The following is a 23,823-nucleotide window of genomic DNA, read 5'->3' on the forward strand; positions in this document are numbered from 1 at the left end:
TCTCTTTCAAGCAAGCAATCAAATTAAACACAGAATTATAGTTTTTCTAATTGTTGTGTTTATTTGACCTATGCTTATACGCTTGAAATGTATTTTCTATTGTTTGTTACCTTGATTGCATTGAAAAAAAGATCTATTGAAAGCACACACCTTCGAACCCATATGCTGACATATTACCTTTCATTTTATTTCGTAAAAAGTAGAATAAATGCACAGACGGTACCAATTATTTTTCAAGAAAAGGGAGCTAAACATATTCCAAAGGTATGAAAACTGCACTCAGGCAGCAATATAAGGCTTAAGCTCAGAGGAGTGTAGAACTGCTGACAGTCTTCTGACCCAATTAACACATCACAAATCCTCAAGAAAGTCCAAATGTTAGAAATATCAAATTTAACTTTCCCACGCACTATCTCACATTTGTGTCACATTAACCAAAGGCACACACGCTTCCAGGAAGTATGCAAAGACTTCACAGAAGGGAAATAATTCAAAAAGAGCTAATGTAACCTCAAAATATTTAATAATGTCCATGCACTAACTGCATCCAGATTTCAGTACTGAGGTTATCTACATAGTAGAATGAGTAAACACCACATTTGAGAAACAGCAGAGTGTGAACAATGCTTCTGCAGCTTCAAATCAAAGCTTATCTCTGCTTTTCTTTGTTACAACATTCAACCCCTTAGTTACAGAAAGCTGTAAATGAAACGGTCCATAGACCTTCTACCACAAACTGTACAATAGCCTAAAAGCATGCCATACAGGCAATGAAAGGCACGCTCCAGAGTTATAGGCCCGATTTGAAACACTTCCGTTCACTTATCCAGTTTACCATCTGTTATGAGGTCAAGTCTGAGCAGATCTCATTGGGTAAAACCCACAACCATCTTCTGAAGCATGATGCTTTGGCTATGTGACGTTCCTTAAAAGGCAATCAAGACTGTAGGGGCCCATGTATATTTAAAGCCCAGTAGTTAATGTCACTCCAGTGCTGTTTGCTTAGCTGTTAAGTGCACGAAAATTAGTGTTCTCCTATATGCATTTTTTACAGATTCCTGTAATTACTCCCTCTAATTTGGGATCTCATTTTATTAACAGCAACAAACTCTCATCAGTTCCAACTTTCACATACGTGGGGGTTCCGTTTGATTGCAAAGGCACCTGGCTGCCCCTAATGCATGTTAGGAAATCCTAATTTGAACAAACAATGGAGGCACTTTTAGGTTTGCTTGGAAGTTAGGCTCCAAACCCCTTGATGTGATAGTTAACATCTATAAAGAACGGTGTTGTTCTGTTATGATATATGGTGCTGGTGTTTGAGGTTATTGTGACACATCTCAGTTACAATTTTGTGAGACTGGGTTTTTGAAAAGGCTCTTGTCCATCCCCAACAATGTGCCCACGTATCTTTGAATTTGAATTTAAAATATTTATATAGCACAACATTCACCGTGCGGTTTCTTGGCGCTGTATCTTTGCTTATCTTGGCTTTGTCAAATGGATTTGGGCTTGTCGCATGTGGAGGACCGTATTAAATTAGCCCCACTTATGTTGTAGCATTCTATTTGGTCCAAGCAAGAAACTCTCTTTAATCAGGATAAAACCGATTGTTTGCGACTTGATTATGTGTCTCAGATTCAATGGCTGAGGAATGTTAAAGAACAATTTGCCTCATTAGGGAGACCAGACTATTTCCTCACCCCACAGGAGGTTACCACCTTCTCTAAAAGACAACTTAAGATACAATCCCTTTCCCTTTGGGGGCGGCGTAGGGAACTTCAAGAGTTGAAAAAGAAAAGAGTGGCTGCCTAGCACTTGTTAGCAACTACAGATAGTATGGAGTCTAATCTTTATTCCTTGCCCCACCAGTTTCAGAGATTTTATTTTCTTAGGTTCAGATTTAATATGGCCCACTTCCTGGTCTCTTATCCACGTGAATTCATGTCCTTGTGACATCTGCTCTTTTATTCTAAATTGTATGTTGTACCTAGTAAACAGTTCCAGTTCCCATTACTCAGGCTTCTGAACATTAGAAGCTGTAGGCCAGCCTTTCTTTATTTGCAGCTGTTGCCAACCGATATATATTTGCACAATGGTCCATAAATGTATCTTGGCTGCCATAAGACTGAAGAATATGGTAGAGAAGTAATGTTTGTTAATGAGGTGGTATGCTTTTATGATGTTTTAAATCCAGGATCTGTTTGTCATAATGTTATGTTATGGGCTATTTCTGTGAAGGTTAATGAATTGCATATAATACTTATGGAACCTTATTTGAAGCCAGGGCAAAATGAATATACTTGAATAAATGTCTATAGTTTATCCTGGTTGATATAAATTCTGCGGATTACAATGGGGATGTAATGTTTATAACTGCGATGTATTTATTCAAGTTGTTTGAGCCCTTTATGTGTTTTTGATATTGCATCTGTCTTTGTCAATTTATGCACAAGTCACTTTTTGGTCTAAATGTCTATAAGGAATGTTTATTTTTGAGGGTTTTTAATGTTGTTTTTTTTACAATCGAATTGTTATGGTGATTTAACTGTCTTATGTTGTGTTCTCTATTATGTTTTTTATATACTGAATATAGATCGTTTTGACTTTGACTTTTTACTTCCGTGGTATTTGCAACTGTCGCTATTCTCATCCCCTTTAGTAATGCACAATTCCAATAATAAAATGCAATAATCTCAGCACAGAATTAAGGTAAACTATTAATTCACTGCTGTTGGACTTTTTTATGTAATGAGGTCCAGTACATTCTAAGACCAGTACATTCTGTATTTATTTGATGGATCACTTTTTTAATTGGAAGCGTGGTATCCTGTGGCCACTTTCTAGCGTGGAGTGCAAAGTCCCATCATTGTGGGTGATTGCCAATGTGTTCATTGCCCTGGTCATGAAGTTATGATTAGACAGTGGGGTATTCTTTGGATCACTGAAATAATATCGAGGGACAGAATATCGACCATCAAGAATATCGTTGACAAAATATCGAGTTTCTATCTACAAACAGGTAAGTACAAAAATATCGAGTTAAAAATATCGTTTACTAAAATATAGTTTTAAAAAATATCGACTTTAATAAAAACAATGTTAAATTAAATTAATATTAAAAATTCATTACTAAAATATACTTAAGAAAACTTAAATTAACTTATAATAATTCAATAATTAATGAAAGTAAAAAAAAATCATATTTGTTAAAGCATATTTATATAGTAACTAAATATAATTTAATAATATCCAATATTATTAACGTACAATAACAAAAGTGTAAAAATTACTATTCCCACTCCAAAGAGTGCAAGCGTAGGGTAAGCGTTGGATAGCGTAGGGGTTCAAATTACTATTCCCACTCCAGTGGGTGCAACAGTAGGGAAAACGTTGGATAGCGTAGAGGTAAAATTTACTATTCCCACTCCAGTGGGTGCAACAGTAGGGAAAGCGTTGGATAGCGTAGGGGTAAAAATTACTATTCCCACTCCAGTGGGTGCAACAGTAGGAAAAGCGTTGGATAGCATAAGGGTAAAAATTACTATTCTCACTCCAAAGAGTGCAACAGTAGGGAAAGCATTGGATAGCGTAGGGGTTCAAATTACTATTCCCACTCCAGTGGGTGCCACAGTAGGGAAAGCGTTGGATAGCGTAGGGGTTAAAATTACTATTCCCACTCCAAAGAGTGCAACAGTAGGGAAAGCATTGGATAGCGTAGGGGTTAAAATTACTATTCCCACTCCAGGGGGTGCAACAGTAGGGAAAGCGTTGGATAGCGTAGGAGTTAAAATTACTATTCCCACTCCAGTGGGTGCAACAGTAGGGAAAGCGTTGGATAGCGTAGGGGTTAAAATTACTATTCCCACTCCAAAGAGTGCAACAGTAGGGAAAGCGTTGGATAGCGTAGGGGTAAAAATTACTATTCCCACTCCAAAGAGTGCAACAGTAGGGAAAGCATTGGATAGCGTAGGGGTAAAAATTACTATTCCCACTCCAGTGGGTGCAACAGTAGGGAAAGCGTTGGATAGCGTAGGGGTTAAAATTACTATTCCCACTCCAAAGAGTGCAACAGTAGGAAAAGCGTTGGATAGCGTAAGGGTAAAAATTACTATTCCCACTCCAAAGAGTGCAACAGTAGGGAAAGCATTGGATAGCGTAGGGGTAAAAATTACTATTCCCACTCCAGTGGGTGCAACAGTAGGGAAAGCGTTGGATAGCGTAGGGGTTAAAATTACTATTCCCACTCCAAAGAGTGCAACAGTAGGTAAAGCGTTGGATAGCGTAGGGGTTAAAATTACTATTCCCACTCCAGGGGGTGCAACAGTAGGGAAAGCGTTGGATAGCGTAGGAGTTAAAATTACTATTCCCACTCCAGTGGGTGCAACAGTAGGGAAAGAGTTGGATAGCGTAGGGGTTAAAATTACTATTCCCACTCCAAAGAGTGCAACAGTAGGGAAAGCGTTGGATAGCGTAGGGGTTAAAATTACTATTCCCACTCCAGTGGGTGCAACAGTAGGGAAATCGTTAGATAGTGTAGGGGTTAAAATTACTATTCCCACTCCAAAGAGTGCAACAGTAGGGAAAGCGTTGGATAACGTAGGGGTTAAAATGACTATTCCCACTCCAAAGAGTGCAACAGTAGGGAAAGCGTTGGATAGCGTAGTGGTTAAAATTACTATCCCCACTCCAGTGGGTGCAACAGTAGGGAAAGCGTTGGATAGCGTATGGGTTAAATTTAGTATTCCCACTCCAGTGGGTGCAACAGTAGGGAAAACGTTGGATAGCGTAAGGGTTAAAATTACTATTCCCACTCCAGAGAATACATTAGGGAAAGTAAATACTTCATATAGTATTTAATAATTTAAAAATGAATATCTATTAATAATGAATTAAAAATAAATACATTTTGTATATATTATAATAATTAATATATTACAATTACTAATTAACAATAATTATTTCAATTGATCACCTATTAATACAAATTAATTAAAAATTAACAACTAATTATTTAATAATTAAAAATTATTTAACAATTATTTCCAATAAAATATATTTAAATGCATTTATTTATTTAATTAATTATTAATAAATTACTTCCCACCCTATTCCCCTATAAACCGCTACAGAAAATACATTAGTAAAATGTACATAATTACCAATCAATCAATTAATTAAAATGTATTAGCTATTAAAATTTAATTATTTAACAAATATAAATTAATTAACAATTAATTAAAAATTACTATCAATAAATAAATTTACATATTTAATTCATTATAATTAAATTACTTTCCACCCTATTCCCCTATAAACCCACAACTCGCTACAGAATTAAATTACGCAATAATTATAAAAATAAAATTCATTAATTAAAATTAATTATAACACATATTATAACATAAATATACACTCTAAAAAATTAGATATTATTACAAAATCGATATTTTTAACTATCTATATTATATACTTCGATATTTTAACTTTCTATATTTTTAACAGTCGATATTAAATCACTTACCTTAAAAACGATATTTTGGTTATCTATATTCTGTCCTGTTGATATTTTGTCCAGTCTATATTTACTACTCGATATTATGTCCAAACGATATTTTGGAGTCGATATTATCTCATTGCACCCTCAGAACTATGACATTTTTGAAGCACACGCACCAAATACTAATAACACTGCAGCAGCAATTTACTGCCTTATAACAGTGTGACTGCCTCTTAAATCCTGTCTGCAAATAATACTTAGCTGAAGATACTCAGTCCTATTCACTCCTCATCCTCTAGGCTTTCTACTAAGAAAATAATCATTGTTTACAACCAAACTCCTACTTTACAACCACATCAGGAACCTCCATTCTTCCACTAACAATCTATTCTTTATTGCATAGTCATCTGTCTCGCTGAAAAGCATCCATCCATCAATCAATCGTAAACTCCTCCCCCATGGATCCGAAACATTGCTCCCCAGATTGGGATTTAAATTGGTCTTATCTTCCAGCAGTAATGATCCTTGACCCCCACTGCCGGTCACTTCCACTTTCGTAGACTACATTTGTAGCTGCAAAAGACCACCTTTGTCAAATATTTTACTCTCTGTTTATCAGGATAACAATATTAATGTTGTCAAATTTTAATTTTAACAATTAATATGGTTAACACCAAAATAACAGTGATTATCAGTAAAAGGCTGAGGAATTCTGGAAACGGAGCATTGAGCATCTTGAGATTTTAGGGCATGCTGCTCTCTGCTTTAAATTTGAATAGTCACAAGGTTTGAAGGGGGTTTTAAAAGGTAAATTGGCAACTTGAGGCTTTACAACATTTAAGTTCCAAAGACTGTCTACTTCAACTTAGATTAGGGTCATCTCAATACAAAATGCCTCAATACTTAAGAACGGATCTGTAATTTGAGAAATGATAACAATAAAGTACTGTATAATATTGGAGGGGAGTGCTGAAAAGACGTTCGGAGTTGTAATAAATCTGAGCTGTTGGAGACAACTAGAATGGAGCTGAAAGTAGGTTCAGCTGTACATCTAGAACATGCATAATTTATCAAACGTGACTTACTACTGAAAGGAAGTGGCACACCAGCAAAGAGACAGGAGATCGTACCCCCTTCAAGACAGCACTGAACCAGTGCCTCAGCCTCCTGGAAGAAACAAAGAAGAACACCCTAGCAGACCCCATACAAGCCGGCATAAACTGCAGCAATGAGCTCTTTGCCATCGTGAAAGAGTTTTCCAAACCGCAGCCACCGAGAATGACATCACCCCCTTCCAAGGACTATGTGACATCCAGGGCAGACTTCTTCCACTGCAATTTTTCAGCAATCTTCGCAAGCCTCAAGCCCCAACCACCCACCACCGACAGCATCAGTCTGCTCACACTCACAAACACAAACTCTGAACACCTGTTCACCAACTGGGACCCTCTCACAACTCAAGCCACAATCTCCATCATGAACTCCATGCCCTCGGTAGCACCCCAGGACCCCTGACCCTACCACATATTCAACCTCGGGAGCAAGATGATTGTCAACGAGCTCAAGAAAGTCCTGAACACCTCCATCACCCCGGCCTCCTTCCCTGAGGACTGGAAACATGCTGAGGCGAGGCCCCTCCCAAAGAAATTATTCACCGACCCTGCAGAACCGAAAAACTACAAAGCGTCTCCCTGCTCTCCTTTGTAGCAAAAGTTCTTGAGAAGGCAATCAACCAGCAACTCAAGGACACCTGGAACATAACAACCTCCTCTCAATCGGGATTCTAAGCCAATCAGAGTACTGATACAGCCCTGATCGCAGCTACCGACAACATCAGGGCTCGCCTGGAATGGGGCGGACTGGACCTATTTGCCGCCTTTGACAATGTCTCCCATTACATCAACAGACTCCACCACATCGGAATCCAGAGAGACACCCTCAAATGGCTCACCTCATACCTCACCAGAAGAACTCAGAGAATCTGTCTCCCACCGTTCACCTTGGAACCCAAGAAAATCAACTGCAGAATCCACCAAGAATCATCCCTCAGCCTCACCCCCATCAACACATACTTGACCCCACAGATCACCCGGATTCAACATCATAGGGGTGGGCGTAGTGTGCATAGTGGGGCTACGCGAAGCTTCGTGAAGTGGGGAGGAAGCTACGCCACCGGCCTCCCCCCCGCCCTCTTCTACATGCCTAATTTTATGTTAAATATAGTAAAAGTAAATTAAAAGGGACTTACCTGATATGCGGCGTCCCGGGGCTCCCTCTTCTCCTGACGCGCCGACTTCTTCCAGCCAAATGCGCATGCGCGGGCGCCCGCATATCAGCTAAGTGCTTTCTAATTTACTTTTACTCTATTTAACAATAAATTAGGCATGTAGAAGAGGGCGGGAGGGAGGCGGGTGGTGGGCAACTTCGCTCTGTCCATGGAGTGTGCGTAGTGTTGCCTACTACGCCGAATTTGCGAATCGCCAAGTAGGCAACTCTACAAACACTCCGTGGACGGAGCGAAGCACTGCACCCAGGGTTAATCATCATCTTCTACGCCAATGACACCCAGCTCATCCGCTGAGGAGGATGACCATTATTTAGGTTTTACCATAGTATTTGGGATTAGAAATCTCCTTCTAAAGCCAGTCTTTCTACAATTCACATGAAGACACAAATATCACAATGCTCACTAAACCAGTTGATCACCTGCAGGTTCAATATATCGTAACTAAACATGCAATTAAACTTTTGTTGAAATGCAACGGGTATAGGCAGGTGGGTACTTTAGAAAACCTATTAATAAAGCATGTAGTCATTTGCTGCTCGTTATTAAACACCCACCAATGATGTGCATTGATGTGCCGCTGTTTGTCACTGTCATAATGAGGAGAAGATACACATCTTGAGTTGTAGTGTTGGCGTGCTGTTTGTCTACTTACAACCCTGTGCCTGGTGGTCTGCTCAACCACTTCACAATTTATTGCTATTGATACATGTACTTTAACTTCGCTCATAAGATCCAGTAAGTCTACATACCTCAGTGAATAAACTCTATCCGTTCTTATGCCCTTTGCCATGTCGCAGACTCCACTAGTATATAAACTATGGCATGCTATGACGTGAGTCCATCACAGACCTTCCCCCGGGATCACTTAGTAATATTTAAATCAAACAGTACTACAGAGAGAGACACAAAGGCCATCAAGCTAGCAGGGTCACATAGAAGAGGTCACACTCATTCGGGGAAAACACACTCATATTTAGACCTGCTTTTGTAGACCTGAGTCACTCTTGGTTGAAGCAGTACTCTCTTCTGATTTCCTTGTCATCTCTAAAGAGTCCAAGGCAACTTCGCAAGTGGATTTTAAAGACAATACCTTACTGATATGGATGCCAGGGCACACTCTTCCACCTTCCCCGGGGTGCTAACAGCAAAGTGGCAGGCAGGATGGAGTCCTGCTAGCTAGTATGGGGAGCCAAACCTTCTGACCCATGTGTAGAGTCACTAATTTATTTATTTATTTATTTATTTATTTTTCACATTTCTAGAGCGCACTGTTACCCGGAGGTGTCCTGGCGCTAACGTGATTGAACCAGTGTATGTGGGTAGGGAGCTTTAGTGAGTAAAGAGCCAGGTCTTAAGCGCTCTTCTGAAAGATAGCAGGTCTGACGACTGTATGATGTTGCGTGGTAATCTGTTCCAGGGCATGTTAAAATGTCCAGGCAGACCTTGGAACCCTGGCTGGTAAAGTTTGGCTTGGTACCTGACTGTGAGGAACATCTACGTCCAAGCCCACATCATGGGCATTGAGTGGAGGGCCGTCTATGCCTGTCTCAGCCACCCGGGCGACAGCCCAAGTCAAAATTCTTATGTAACAAGGATCAAGGCTTCCGTAGCCTGCATGTAAACAGAAAGAGGGGAAATATACAGGATATTTAAATACCTGAGGGATATAAATATATTAGAAGAGGGGATATTTGCCAGCAAAGGTGCAATCCTAGAAGACATGACTATAAAAGAAGACACATTGGGAAGAGTCAGGAGAAGCAAGGTTGGGGAGACTGACGTCAAAAGGACTTTACCACTGATAGTGTGATGGTGCTCTTTCATTTGTAGGGGTGCATTATAATCATGAGTAGTTCACAGCTACATTTATTCTTTTGTCGTGTTAACATGTGACAGTAGAAGGTATTGTTATAATGTGAAATGTGATGTGCTAGAGATGTATTTGTCATGTAAATGTGGAGGATTTAAAGTTGCAAAACATGTGTGTTTAGCTGAAAACATTAACATGTAGAATTGTGTCAGATGCTTATTCTTACTCACGTACATGATGTGCCCTGTAACATGTTGATTTAGAAACGCTATAAGAGTTCATTTACCTGTATATTTGTGGGGCCTATGTACTATTCTCTTATGTTGGCCAATTTGTATAGGCCTGAAATGTAGTCTCCCTGACGCTCTTGTATTTTTTGATTTAATAGTTGAATTCGATTTACATGTTGGAGTCCTTCCTTTCTCATGTTTCTGTTGCAGGTGGAGAAACCTGTCTTTGTTAGTAAGAATAACGCTTTTGTTTTAAGATTTAGGCTCGGTGGAGGAAAGAATACATTCACACAAGAACAGCTGACAAAGTGGGACAGTGTTCATTATCACTGGAGAAGGCCTAGGAATAAAGGTCATCGAGCCAGAGGCTGGGACTTCAGAAACTAAATGGAAAATAACCTTGAGGAGTGCCAAGCTGGATGAGGTTATCGGAGGACAAGCAGTGGGCGTGATCAGAGATTTTGGTGTTTGAATTAGGGACAGTACCGTAGGGGTTGAGGGAAGGAGAAGAGAGGAGAACGATGGTGAGGAAAGGAGCATCTCGAATGAGCTCCGTAGCCTTTGGTGACTTGACCCATACAACATGAGTGTACTTCTTAGGAAGTCTTCACACGCTGACACCTTTTCCTGACTTGCCTGGGGAATGCTAAGTAGGGATGTCACGTTAGCAGGAGTTTCGGGACAGACTAATGCTTTTTACTTACAAACCTTTAATAAAGACTGATCTAGACGTGGGGGCACTTATTGCCTGCATCCTGGTTTTGGAATTTGACCTTCTTTTCATGCTCCAGAGGTTCAACTTCACTTGTAGGGTTGGTTTTGTATTAGTTCCAATGTATTTCTACAACCTCGTCTTGAGATGTTTGTATGTCCAGTTATTTTTGGCTTTGTAATAAACCCCTAAACTTAGAACCTGTAGTCTGTGATTCTTTGGAGTCCTGAATCATTGTGGTTTTTAACCTGTTATGAAAAATATTTCTCTACTCTACACTTCCAAGCAGACACCAACGGCCCATCAGCAAGGGTTCGAGAGAAAACCAGAAAGGAGAACCCGGCCCCATCACCACAACCGTGAAACTTTACCAGAGACAGGCAACCTCTCAGGTCTCATTGCTGGGTCTCCATCTCTCCTCTAATTCGTTAATATAGCCTTGGAGATAAAAGTATATAATAGCAGGAACTATATTATGAAACATTCAGGATTTTACAACAAGTGATACCGCAATGTGCCTGGAGTTCCAATGTATAATGATGAACTGTCTTTCTCTGCCATCACATTATATACTTCTATGAGTTTGCACAAACCCTAAAGAAACAAATATGCAAGCAGAAATAGAGGGATAGGAGGGCAGATCGACAGATGCTTAAATGAAGCCAGGAAAATTCAAAGTTGATTTCCACATAATATTCAATTCCTCTACAGAGAAACTTACCTTGAAAGTCAACTCACCTTGAAGGTTGAGAAAGTAATGGAGTGTAACCCTCATTCAGTCTTTGAATTCTCAGAGGAAAAATCGATTGCACTGGGTGGTTGAAGACATCAGTCTCCAGGGCCACTGAACCCTTACCCTCTTTGGACTGGTCACTTGTGGAAAACAATATAATTCAGGCTGCATGCCAATTCCATCTTTTACTTCTTTGAATGCAGTGTACATTGCATGCCCATATCCTTGGAATGTTACTATAATCTTTTATTAGTAGCACAGACGTTGAGTGTCTACACACCTTATGTAGTAGTCATAGAACACGTATGGAGTCCCAGGTTTTCAATTCTGTATGCTTGGTCAAACAAGGCAAAGTAAGACAACTCTCAGAATGCTCTGGTTTGTTAAATTAATATTTTTGTCTGCTTAAATTTTTTTTTTTTGCTGCTATGTGTTTTGTTTGTATCAGAATAGTATGTGAAACATTCAAACTAATATATTATGCCATGCTATCAGGCATTTTCTTTAGACTACGTTCCTTTACATTCATAGGTGATTATGGGTTGAATACAATGAATCTTCATAATTTAATATAGGGAATGGGAGAAGATATTTACAATGATCAGTCCAAGTACATTGATTTGCGAAGACAGAAGTTTGTTTCTACTAGCACCAGACCAATAAACACAGCAGATGCCACAAGAGGCATATGGTATGGAGCCAATATGTCACTCCTGAATGTTTGAGTTGCATACATCTATTGCTCCACCAGGGCAAAGCCATAATTTCAATAGCTCACACCCAAAGCCCAACAAATTTGGTGTATGAAAGGTTCACATGGCACTGATAAAAACAAACCTTAAAAGGGAGCATATTCTACACAAATATAGTTAAACTGTCAAAATAGCATATTTCTTTTCAGAAAGATTGAGGATAATGCTTTAAAACAAACATGAAATTGGTCAAAACGTAAACATTAGATAACTTCAAACCAAATACTATACTGTTGACAACTACTTTGGAACTGTCCATAAAAAAACACATATGTCTTCAAAAATAGGTGTAAGATTGTTCTATAATAAGCATACGACTTTCATAAAATAAGAATTTGTCCACAAAACAACCTTGAGATTGATCAAATGTAACAGATTGATTTCCTATGAGTATTGTATTGTTCCAAATAAGCATGTTATTATTCACAAATAAAAAATGAAATTGAACAAAAATAAAAAATAAGATGACGTTAAATAAGGATGGTGGCCACAGTTCGCAAGATACGGCCTTCATTCTCGGAAGTCCCTAAGGAGTCTTTTACACTGGTCAAACTGCTTGATATGGCTGGTGGACACAGATTGATCTCCTTTCTAAATAAGGTGCTCCGAGAAGATGTCCCACTGTGCACACTGCAGGTACAGTGTAGTTGGCAGGAAGTGCTGGGGTACACTTTACAGACAAGGTGTGGGATATTATGCACAAAGCGGTACAGACTGCTACAACGAATGCGAGGTTCAAATTAATTCACTGCAATGTTCTCCACCAACTATATCTCAATCCAGCCACGTTATATACAATTTATCCAATGACGGTGTCTGCCTGTCCCCGTATCTGGTCGAGCATGCAGACTTCTTACACATGTTGTGGAGGTACCCCACACTTAGTAGTTTTTAGCAGCCAGTGGATGATCGGTTGAACATGGCCACAGGTTGGAAGGTCCAATGGAATCCCAGTCAATGCCTCTGAGACTTACACCCAGTCAGTAAAAAGAAGGGTCTGAGCAGGAGGTTCCTGGTTTTGGGGTTAATCCTAGTCAAAGCAGGGTGGCCATTTACTGACCGTCTCCAACCTCTCCTGGGGTGCGCAAATGGGTAAAGGACATGGTGAATAGGTATAATGGAGGAGAGCCGTATGCGTAAATGCTAGAGGGTAATAAATTGACTGATGAATTACAGGACTGGACCGCCATGCTCTCTGATCTACTTGAACTCCCAGACGCTATGCCACCCTAGACAAGTTAGCCACGTTAATGGTTGGAATGTTGATCTATTGGAGGTTAGGACCACTAGGAAACAAGAATGCTGGACGCTGGTGCCTTGGGAGTGTATGGGCTTGTGCTGCCTGAAGATGATTCAGGCCCCTGATGGGTTGGTGCAGGATGCGTTGCCTACTCTCACACAGTTTCTGCTCCACGAACAGTCATGCCTAAGCTATTGTAGAGAGCGGGTGGGAGCGGTTGGGTGTGTTTTTGCATACAACTGTTATGTTTGTTCCAGTTGGTACTGTATGCAAATCTGCTAATAAAGACTATATAAACAAGCATTTGCAATGCAATAGGTCTCGCATTTATGAGAATTTGAGCTATTGGCATTGCATATGACAATGCCCTTTATTTATCTGTAACTTTTCACACAGATAAATAAAAGGCATTGGAATTTGTTATTTACAATGCCGATAACTTAAACTCTTCCAAATGCGAGACCTATTGCATTGCAAATGTGTTTGTACTTTAAAAAAATTAAGAAGCGTTAGGAGAGAGCGTGTCCTGCCTGCAACAGCAGGCAAGACAAAGCTATTTGAGAAAATAGTGCTCAGAGGTAGTAGTTAAAGCCTACTGGGTAACAACACACATTTCAGGAGGACGCTATGGGAGGTTACAAAATGAGACAAGGCGGTACTAAGGTGGGACCACTAAGCCTATTGACCTATGAACAGCCACTCTCTCTCTCTCTCTTCCTGTGAGTGGTGTGTGCCTTGGGATCTCTCTCTCTAGCTGTGAGTGGTGTGTGCCTTGGGATCTCTCTCTCTGGCTGTGAGTGGTATGTGTTTTGGGATCTCTCTCTCTCTCTCTGCCTGTGAGTGGTGTGTGCCTTGGGATCTCTCTCTCTGCCTGTGGGCGGTGTGTCTTAGGATCTCTCTCTCTCTCTCTGCCTGTGAGTGGTGTGTGTCCTGGGATCTGTCTCTGCCTGTACGTTGTGAGAACTACTCCAGTCATTCATGCCATAACAATCAGTGATGCAGCGGTTGCAGTGGCACAGAGTCCCAGAGGCCAAAGAGCACATTCAGCAATGATAATGTCTTTATTTAACTAGACAAACAGAGGCCAGAGGTGTATTTTACTTGCTTGCACAGGGGCTCTTGACCCATTTGGTGCGAGTGGGGGACCTCCCAGTCCACCCTCCACTGCAGCCGAGGGGCCGGCTTTGAGCTCTTTGCTCGGAAGAGGTCACTTCACTAACAATAGATGGAGTTTTTTCCCCCTCCTCATCCTCCAGGCCCAGTCCCTCCAACCGCATCGGTTGGGCCTTGAGAACTCCCCCATCTTCAGCACACATATAAATCATGGAGGATATTGTTTACCATTCAGTGGGGGCGGAGGCTTTCAGAGGGTGCGGGGTTGCTGTTAAATCCACGACTGCCGCTTCCTGTCTGTAGGCTGGAGCCCATTGTCTAAAGTAGGCAGCGAATACAGTGCTCGTGCAGGCTGGGTGCACAGGGTACGGAAAGGTAGTGTGCACAGTGCACACACAAGCTGCAGATCCAGTGTGTGCACACTAGTCTCTGAGAATATTGCCCACACAAAGTGTGTAGTATACACGCATCGGTAATGCGTCCATGGCAGTGCATTCACTAGTCCTTGACTGTACCCGTGCACAAGCGATCCGTGCAGCTCACGCACCCGGATTCATTATTCGCTGCAGTAATTTGTGCAGACAAACAGACAGTGCCTGTGTATATTGCGTCCACTGTCAGGGCTGCACAGTTTGCCTTTTTGTCTTTAGTGTGCAGTGCACACACTGCTTTCAGTATGTGCATACAAAGCACACAAAGATGGAACTTAACCCTCGCACCACACAGTTAAATCCTTGCAGTACAAATAACAAGTGAATGCATACTGCGCACACAAAGGCGGTGAGCAGGCCCATTGAACTGCATGCTGGTGCGTGTTTGAGCAGTGCACATACACATTTAGCCAATCACGTGAGGAAATGGAAGATCCTCATTCTCAGGGGTCTTACTAATATCAATAAAGAACTTGGCACAGAAGCTGAAATATGAAAAGACATCTTTATTAAACTTAATTAAGTGAGGCTACGTCACCCAACTGCCTTAGCAATTGAATGAGGCAGTCTGAGGAAATACAGATAACAGAGCCCTTATATATGTTTTAGGGTTACATGGCTCAGCACAAAAGTAAGGGGCGGTCCTAGCTTATGCAAGCATGCAAAAAACCCAACATACCTTCCCACACAATCTGGACAAACCCAGATCGTAAACAGGTCATAAAAAAGGAACAGAAACAGATGAGAGGTAGGATAAGGGGTGTGTATGTGCATACCAAACTTTACAATCTCCTGTGCTCTGATCATTAATCTTGATTAGCTACTGGGCACGGAACTGGTCTAACAAGGTCAGCTTCAGGCAACAGGGTCAGTTCACTCAGGTCATTCAAAAGTCAGCTAAAGTCATCGGCCTATGTGAGGGCAACCACAAAATGGCTGCTATGCACAAAATGGAACCCATGGTTCAGAACGAAATCTTCAAATACACAGTGAATCCATTGGTGTAACATGATGAAAACACTCATACTTGCTGAACTCACTGTTTACGGTTCGCTGTTACCAAAATCATAACAGAACCACGACCTTTATAACCCAGGTTCAGAATTCACGAAACCTCAGACCCTCCTTTTGCCCTTACATAGGCAATAACCTAAACTCATGTCAATCTGAATCCAGGTCTATATTCATCAGATCATCAAGATGTTGCTGGAGCATAATCCTATTACTTAGTAACTCTCTCGGGACAGGTCTCCTTACACACGTAGTAGCGCAAAGGCCACATATGGCAGGACCAAATAGCTAATACCTCTATCTGTAGTAGGTGGCATACGATCACACACCCAACAATTAGTGATGTTCACTACTAACTGGTGTTGATGCAGAAGCTGTACAAAAGAATTGCTTACGAATTCTGATCTTCTAACCTGCTCATGTCCAGGAAAGGGGTGAAAAGAGTGCAAAAAAGAAGTAGTAGGAAAAGACATAGGTTGGGAAGTGGGTGCAGAAGTCAATTGAGTAGAGAAAAACAATCCCACCCATAAATGACAACGTCATGTTTAAAAACACTAGAAAACACGTTATTAAGAACATGTAGACAACAGGAGAAAGTAATGACAACTATTACAAACAAAATTATAATTTTTCACAACCATAAGCAAAAAAAATCCTAAAATTATGTAGTAACATTTTTAGGGCTCCTATGCATTTCAGTAATTTTTGTATGTTCAGGTGAAACAGTGGTGATCCTCATCAATGCTCTGAGGTGAAAAGGAGGTACTCTTCCACAGAAAATGGACTTTATTCTGCTTTTACTAAACAGAATAGTACTTTAAAACAATGCCAGCAAAACAATCAGTCTCCTAACACCTAGTCTATACAATCACACGGAAACCTCTTATGAAACCAATTATGCCCAGAGTCCATTCTAAAAGCCTCTCTGGCAGGCTTCTATTGTCCATCAAATCTTCTTTTGTTGTTTTCTTCCACATGGGCCTCTTCATTCAAGCCTCTCATGATCCGTTGGAGTGCCCTCCTGGCAAACACTCATAGCTCATTCAAAAGTCTCAATGTCTCAAGGCAGTGCACCAGTATCTCTCCTTTGCGGCAGGTACTACAGGTAGTGTGCTCTCCATTGATCAAGGGCACAGGTCATCTCGTGCAGACCCGGGACCATTCTCAGGCTCCAACACTCATCATTCAGTGTCAGAGGACGCTCAGGCTGCTCTTTCATGGGCACCGGAATGTAGTGCCTTTTGCCAATCTTGGATCCGCCGATGCACTGCACTTCCATTGGAGCGAAGGAAAAGGGGTTGTGTCGCTAAAAACTCAGGCCAAGGGGCTCAAGGGACTGCACATTGTCAGAGGTTAACCAGCACATGACAGGCGCTCTTTTGCACTGAAATTCTGGTTCTGTGGCAAAACCAGCTCCTCCTTCTTTACTGATGTTAGACGCCTTCTGATGAAGCAAGTGCAATGCTTTAAACAGTTCATTGTATAACAAGGGGACTGCAAACAGGTGGCCTGCGATCTTCAAAGGAGTGGCCACACGCCATGGGACAATTTTGGTCTAGAATACACTGTCATTCTCAAAAAGCAATACAAATATAAAGGCAGTAGGCAAAACAGTGCCTCTAGGCTTTTAAATTCGGTTTCCGTGTGAGAGCCTCCATCATCTAAGGGTAGATAACTACACGAGAATTCTATCTAAATGGATGTCTTCACATATGGTGGCATTGTCTAATGGGGCAAACACATTTTTTTCTCAATGATTACATATAGGTGTTCCTAAATTCCTTATCTAGAACACCTCAAAAGAGAGATCACATGATACATATTATCAGAGACATGTAAATACCTCCCTTTAATAATTGTGCATCAGGTGGACTATGCAATACAAAAGCTAATGATCAAGATGTGGAAACAAAAGACAAGAACTAGAGAGTCCTGGTATTTCCATTATTTAAAATACATCTGGTCCATCAAAAATTGAAGCAGCAGAAAAAGGAACTAAAAACCAAATTAGAATAGGCATTGAATTTGTCATATTCAAAAAAACGTAAGGTGTCTCCTATTGAGGTGGAAAACTTATCTTACTATAATATTGAGTCAGTTAACCAGTCCGTCACTACCCTGACAGTTAGACTGGGAAACATCAAAGTAGGCCTAAAGAAAATTCTCAAAAAAACAGTCTGATCATACAAGTGTGAACCTGAACAATACATCAACAATAATTAAAAAAAACTGACTAGTGAAAGAAATATGGAAAAGAGAAATGGGACTAGGTCACAGGTAAAATCCCCAATAACTAGTCATGATGCGACATCGGTGAGGGGAGTAGTGACAAAAGAAAAATGTATAGGAAGAACAAGAAATTACGTGGGTGATAGTCAAGCATGTGACACAATACCAAGAGTGTGAGTGATACACAAAAAAATCACAATAGTTTAAAAATGTAACTCTACCGCTGGCCGCTACACCATATACGGTAACCTTAGCTAATGTTCCAGTTCCTTCTTCAGGGAAAAAAATGAAACCTGGTTTCCTTTATGGTACAAAGCCATACACTACTTAGGAAGCAGAACAAAACTGAGTAATGTAATATAGAAATAAGGTCACCATGTACAAGAGTCACAGATCTATAATTTTATCCTTACGTCCAATCAGGATACATAATTTTAGGGCTGCCTGATCCTTTAAGGGAAGAGGGAGCGAGTGACACATTTTGATCCTGTATATCTCTTTTATTTTTTTAATACTATTTATAGCCAAATCGGACATACACTGGTGAAGTGTTGTCTGTGTCGTGTTCACAAAAATGAAAATATCATATTTGTGAAATTTAGCAAATCATCCCAACTGTAGTGTAGCGATACACATCGTCATGTATATCCCTTCACAACACAAGTACATTTGTAATTATATCAAAAGCCGCAACATAAAACAAAAACATGCATAATGCACATATCAAGCCATCAGATATACTTGCTGTATATCAAGCATCAAGCACAAAAAGCATAGACAAAACAATAACATATGTAAATGAGCGGTGACGCACAATACCATGTCCCAAAACCCAATATTCAGGCCATTCAGGCCTTCTTACCCTCCTTTTGACAGTAGATCACCAGTTAGTGGATATCTGCTGTCAAATACAACTTTCTAACATACAGGACCAGCAAGAACATACATGATAGGACCAAATACACAAACATAAAAAAAACATGAACATTTCTTTCCAAATGAGTTATGCAAAAACACATCTCCTTTCAACCAACCAAACTCACGTGTCTTGACTTCTTTAAATCACCCAGAACAATCCATGAATGATCTGTAGGCAGAAGCAAAAAAAAGAAAAAAATACACAACACACAAAAGAGAGGCATTTCTCATAACCAACGAATATCAATTATAACTTTTAATCAGAAGACAAAGCATGATACGTATTAACAAACACAAAAATACATTTCCATTACTTAACTGTTACCATCTTGTCAGTCACCTTGCAACATGAAGCCCTTTTAACTTTCCAAAAGTAAAATCCTTTCACTGATACTCCATGTTAGCCTTGTGCCACAATGTCCACTGTAAACAATAATTCTTAATTGGCAAATCGTTCTCACTTATTCATGTAGCCTTCAAAATTTCAATCATTTTCTGTCAAATAAAGCAACTAGCAGACATTATTTCTTAGAGCAGAAATACAAATGTCATGATGTTGGGACTTTCAAAGAAACCTTTTTTTATATTGACCCTTTGGAATTAAGTTCTTTAATTTTGTTGATGTTCTTGTGGAGAAACCAGAAATCCCACCTTTCAGAGGCCTGTTTAGCAAAGTCATTCTGCATTCCACAGAGTCAAGGCTCGAATTTAAAAGGTCACAAATGTCAACATGACAGCCTCTTCCATTGTTTACAGGAAAACTAAAGGTAGCATCTTAGCACAACTTGAGCAGCCTGTTCTCCTAGCCCACAGTGTCTGCTCATTCTGAGGCTGACTAATACAGAAGGCCTACTACATTTACTGTGAATGATTCACAGAACCTAATAACACACATACCAGTTTTTAGAACAAATGCTTGTTGCAATGGTACTCATTTCAGCAACCTTAATTGGATCTCACTGGGCCATTTAAAAGTAAACCCAAATTGGGACAACTTGCGAATTTGAATTATACCTAAATGTATGCATTTACTGAGGCCTAATGCACTTTAAAGCTATTTTAAATGGCAAAAATACTGTTTTAAATGGTCTATTTTACCCAAATTCAACTTTAATATTAGGGGCACTTAAAAATAAATATCCTATACTTGTTATACATATTAATCATCCTCAGAATGTTCTTTACAAATTACAGAGATTTTTAATCAGACATATCCCATGTAAATCTTTAGAAAAATTAGTTTTTTACGCCTGCGCTAAATAAAAATTCCATATTGCTAATGTCCTCATTATGCAGTGTAACACAACTTAAATTAAATTATAATGCTAGGAGGTCACAGTATGAGCATTAAGCTTCATGAATAGTGAAAAACGAATTTTGTAGCACTTATTTTTAATAATTATTTTTCAAAATGTATTAATTATTTTTAATAAACCCAATCATTTTTATAATTCCACATATAAAAGCGAGCTGCATCCATTGCCTATCATTTTAGACGCATTCATTTATAAGCCTAAGCACAGAAACCTAACTTATAACATGACAAAATGTTTGCTCACTTTAAAAGTACAATTTGTAATTAACAACAGACCCAAGAATATGCTTACAAAATTTTGCTTAATAGACTGGAAACATAAAAAAAACCACAAACACACATTTGAGCTCATTTCAGAAATCAACAAAAAGGGGTCAAACACTCCGGACACACAATACGGCGCGCCATGCATTTTCGTGAATAGCGCCATCGCTATTCACTGACAGAAGCTGCACTAATGGGAAAACCACATAGACATTTAAACACACATTTGACCCACAAATCAATACTCAGGACAGAAATAAAGAACAGCTCACAGACTGTACTTGAACCAAACCATTTGCAAATACTAGTTGTAAGTCATATTTACAAGAAATGCTTCTCAATAGTGTTCCAAAAGACTGCAAAAACAGCCCAACAGACAGATGTATGTCCAAGAAGCGAAAATATACTCAATTCACTAGCTTTGGCTAGCAGAACACCAAACAAAATCGTTCTGCATATCTTCATTCATAAAACTGCGCAGAACAAAGGATCCTTGTTTTGTATTATGTCATATTTTAATTCCCTGGGGATACAAAATCACCAAGGAAGAAATATGTTTTTAAATCTAACCTATTTAGATATTTCCCGCTAGGGGGGCCGGCTAATTTACTTCACATAACACTATGGTACCTTCCAAAAAAGCAACACATTTTTCCATGTGAGCTTACAAACAGGCATGCAAAAAAATACTGCGGAAAACGCAAGTATTATAATCAAAGTGGTGCTTAAGGTACTTTTCGTACGTGCACCGTTCAACTAAACCAAATGGAGAAATATCTCCTCATTACCTGCCTACACAAATTGCAATTCGCATATCCAAACCTATACAAACCAAAAGTTGGCCAACACAAATTCCAAAGTTCCAAAGCTACATTTCCAAATTTGCTAAGATCAGGCATCTTATAGCTCACTAATCTAGCTTCAAACTTCAAGGGGTTATCTCTACCAATACACTCGCAAATATACGAGACCCTCGGCTATGGTAATTGCAATGACCAAATAAAAAACCAAGAAACCAACCCCTCGGCTTTGGTAATTGCGATAACCAAATCAAAGACCCAAAGAACCAAAGGACTGGGAGCGACCCACTTATACTTAACTCTTACTTTTACTAATCAAAAGGTTATCCAAATTCTAACTGTCAAGTTCTACATGGCCTAACAGTCTTTTATAATACTCACGCCTAAAAGGTTCTCAGTCAGGAGTGACATCATGTGGAGGATCAAAATCAGGAAGATCAGAAATATACTGGGCTGCATAATCAAAGAATCTCCAGAATCCCTGTGTACAGAGTACCTTCTTGGTAGAATCCTGTCCTGTCCTCCTCAGTAGATTTCAGTCTCCTGACAAGATCACTGCCACAGAAAGTCACTTCTCTGATGAGCCCCGCGTTGGCTGCGCCATCTGAGAAAATGGAAAATCCTCATTCTCAGGGGTCTTACTAATATCAATAAAGAACTTGACACAGAAGCTGAAATATGAAAAGACATCTTTATTAAACTTAATTAAGTGAGGCTACGTCACCCAACTGCCTTAGCAATTGAATGAGGCAGTCTGAGGAAATACAGATAACAGAGCCCTTATATATGTTTTAGGGTTACATGACTCAGCACAAAAGTAAGGGGCAGTCCTAGCTTATGCAAGCATGCAAAAAAAAACAACATACCTTCCCACATAATCTGGACAAACCCAGATCGTAAACAGGTCATAAAAAAGGAACAGAAACAGATGAGAGGTAGGATAAGGGGTGTGTATGTGCATACCAAACTTTACAATCTCCTGTGCTCTGATCATTAATCTTGATTAGCTACTGGGAAAGGAACTGGTCTAACAAGGTCAGCTTCAGGCAACAGGGTCAGTTCACTCAGGTCATTCAAAAGTCAGCTAAAGTCATCAGCCTATGTGAGGGCAACTACAAAATGGCTGCTATGCACAAAATGGAACCCATGGTTCAGAATGAAATCTTCAAATACACAGTGAATCCATTGGTGTAACATGATGAAAACACTCATACTTGCTGAACTCACTGTTTACGGTTCGCTGTTACCAAAATCGTAACAGAACCACGACCTTTATGACCCAGGTTCAGAATTCACGAAACCTCAGACGGCAGAGGAAAAAAGGGCAAGGGGTGGACCATTGGCATGGCACTTATTTCCTCTTTGATCATAGCACACACATATACAGGGAGTGAATACAGTGCAGATGCAGTGAGTGCATTCACCGCACATCCAGTGAGTGCACGCAGAGCACACACAGACATTTAGCGGACCATTTGCATTAATTGCATGTGTTGCTTAATTGTTCAGTGCACACGCATATCCAGTGAGTGCGCGAGGCACAGAGCTAGTGAGTGAATGAATGCACGCAGGGCGCATTCGGTGAGTGAATTTAGCACATTCAGTGAGGCACCCAGTGTGTGCATCTGGAGACACATAGACACGTAACGGGAAGTTTGCACTAACTGCACCGACTGCCAGTTGGTTCAGTGCACACGCGTATATAGTGAATGCATACAGCGTACAAGCAGCCAAGGAGCGGACCATTTGCACTAACTGCATCGACTGCCTGTTTGTTCAGTGCTCACGCGCATGAAGTGAGTGCATACAGGGCAGCAGTGCAAATCCCGGTGAAGTCCTTGGCTAGGCAGCAGGCAGATAGCTCGGCGGGACCCTGCCTGGTCCTTGTTCGACGCAGGGGCAGCTCTATCCAACCCGCGCATGGACACGCCTGAATCCTCTGAGCGCCAGAACCGCGACGAACAAAGGATGAATCTGAGTAAGGAAGCTGCCACCTTCTAGGCACTTGCAAAAACCACAGCTGATGGACAGAATGCAGAACAATGTCATACATTCACCCCAGTACAGAGATCCGGGCCTAAATCCATCGTTTTTTTGCACTCCACACCACCCCAGTTCAGACATGGCCATATGCAAATCAGTCTCACTCTGTGCCTCATGGGAACAGTCCATCCCGAACTGCCAAGCCATGCCTTCCGTGGACCGGAAACAAGCTTCCGAGGACCAGTTTCTGGCATTCCAGCCGTCTTCAGCCCGGCTTGCTTGAATCCAGTGGTGTGGAGTGCATGGGACTCACGTCTGAGCATACCCATCCCACTCGGGGTGACAAATGCAAAAACCACAGTTGATGGACAGAATACAGAACAATGTCATACATTCACCCCAGTACAGAGATCTGGGCCTAGTTCGGACTGGACTGTTCCCATGAGGCACAGGGTCAGAGCTGATTTGCATATAGCCAGTGTCTAACCCAGGGTG

Source organism: Lissotriton vulgaris, chromosome 12, assembly GCF_964263255.1.
Source record: "Lissotriton vulgaris chromosome 12, aLisVul1.2, whole genome shotgun sequence".
In the NCBI taxonomy this organism is placed as follows: domain Eukaryota; kingdom Metazoa; phylum Chordata; class Amphibia; order Caudata; family Salamandridae; genus Lissotriton; species Lissotriton vulgaris.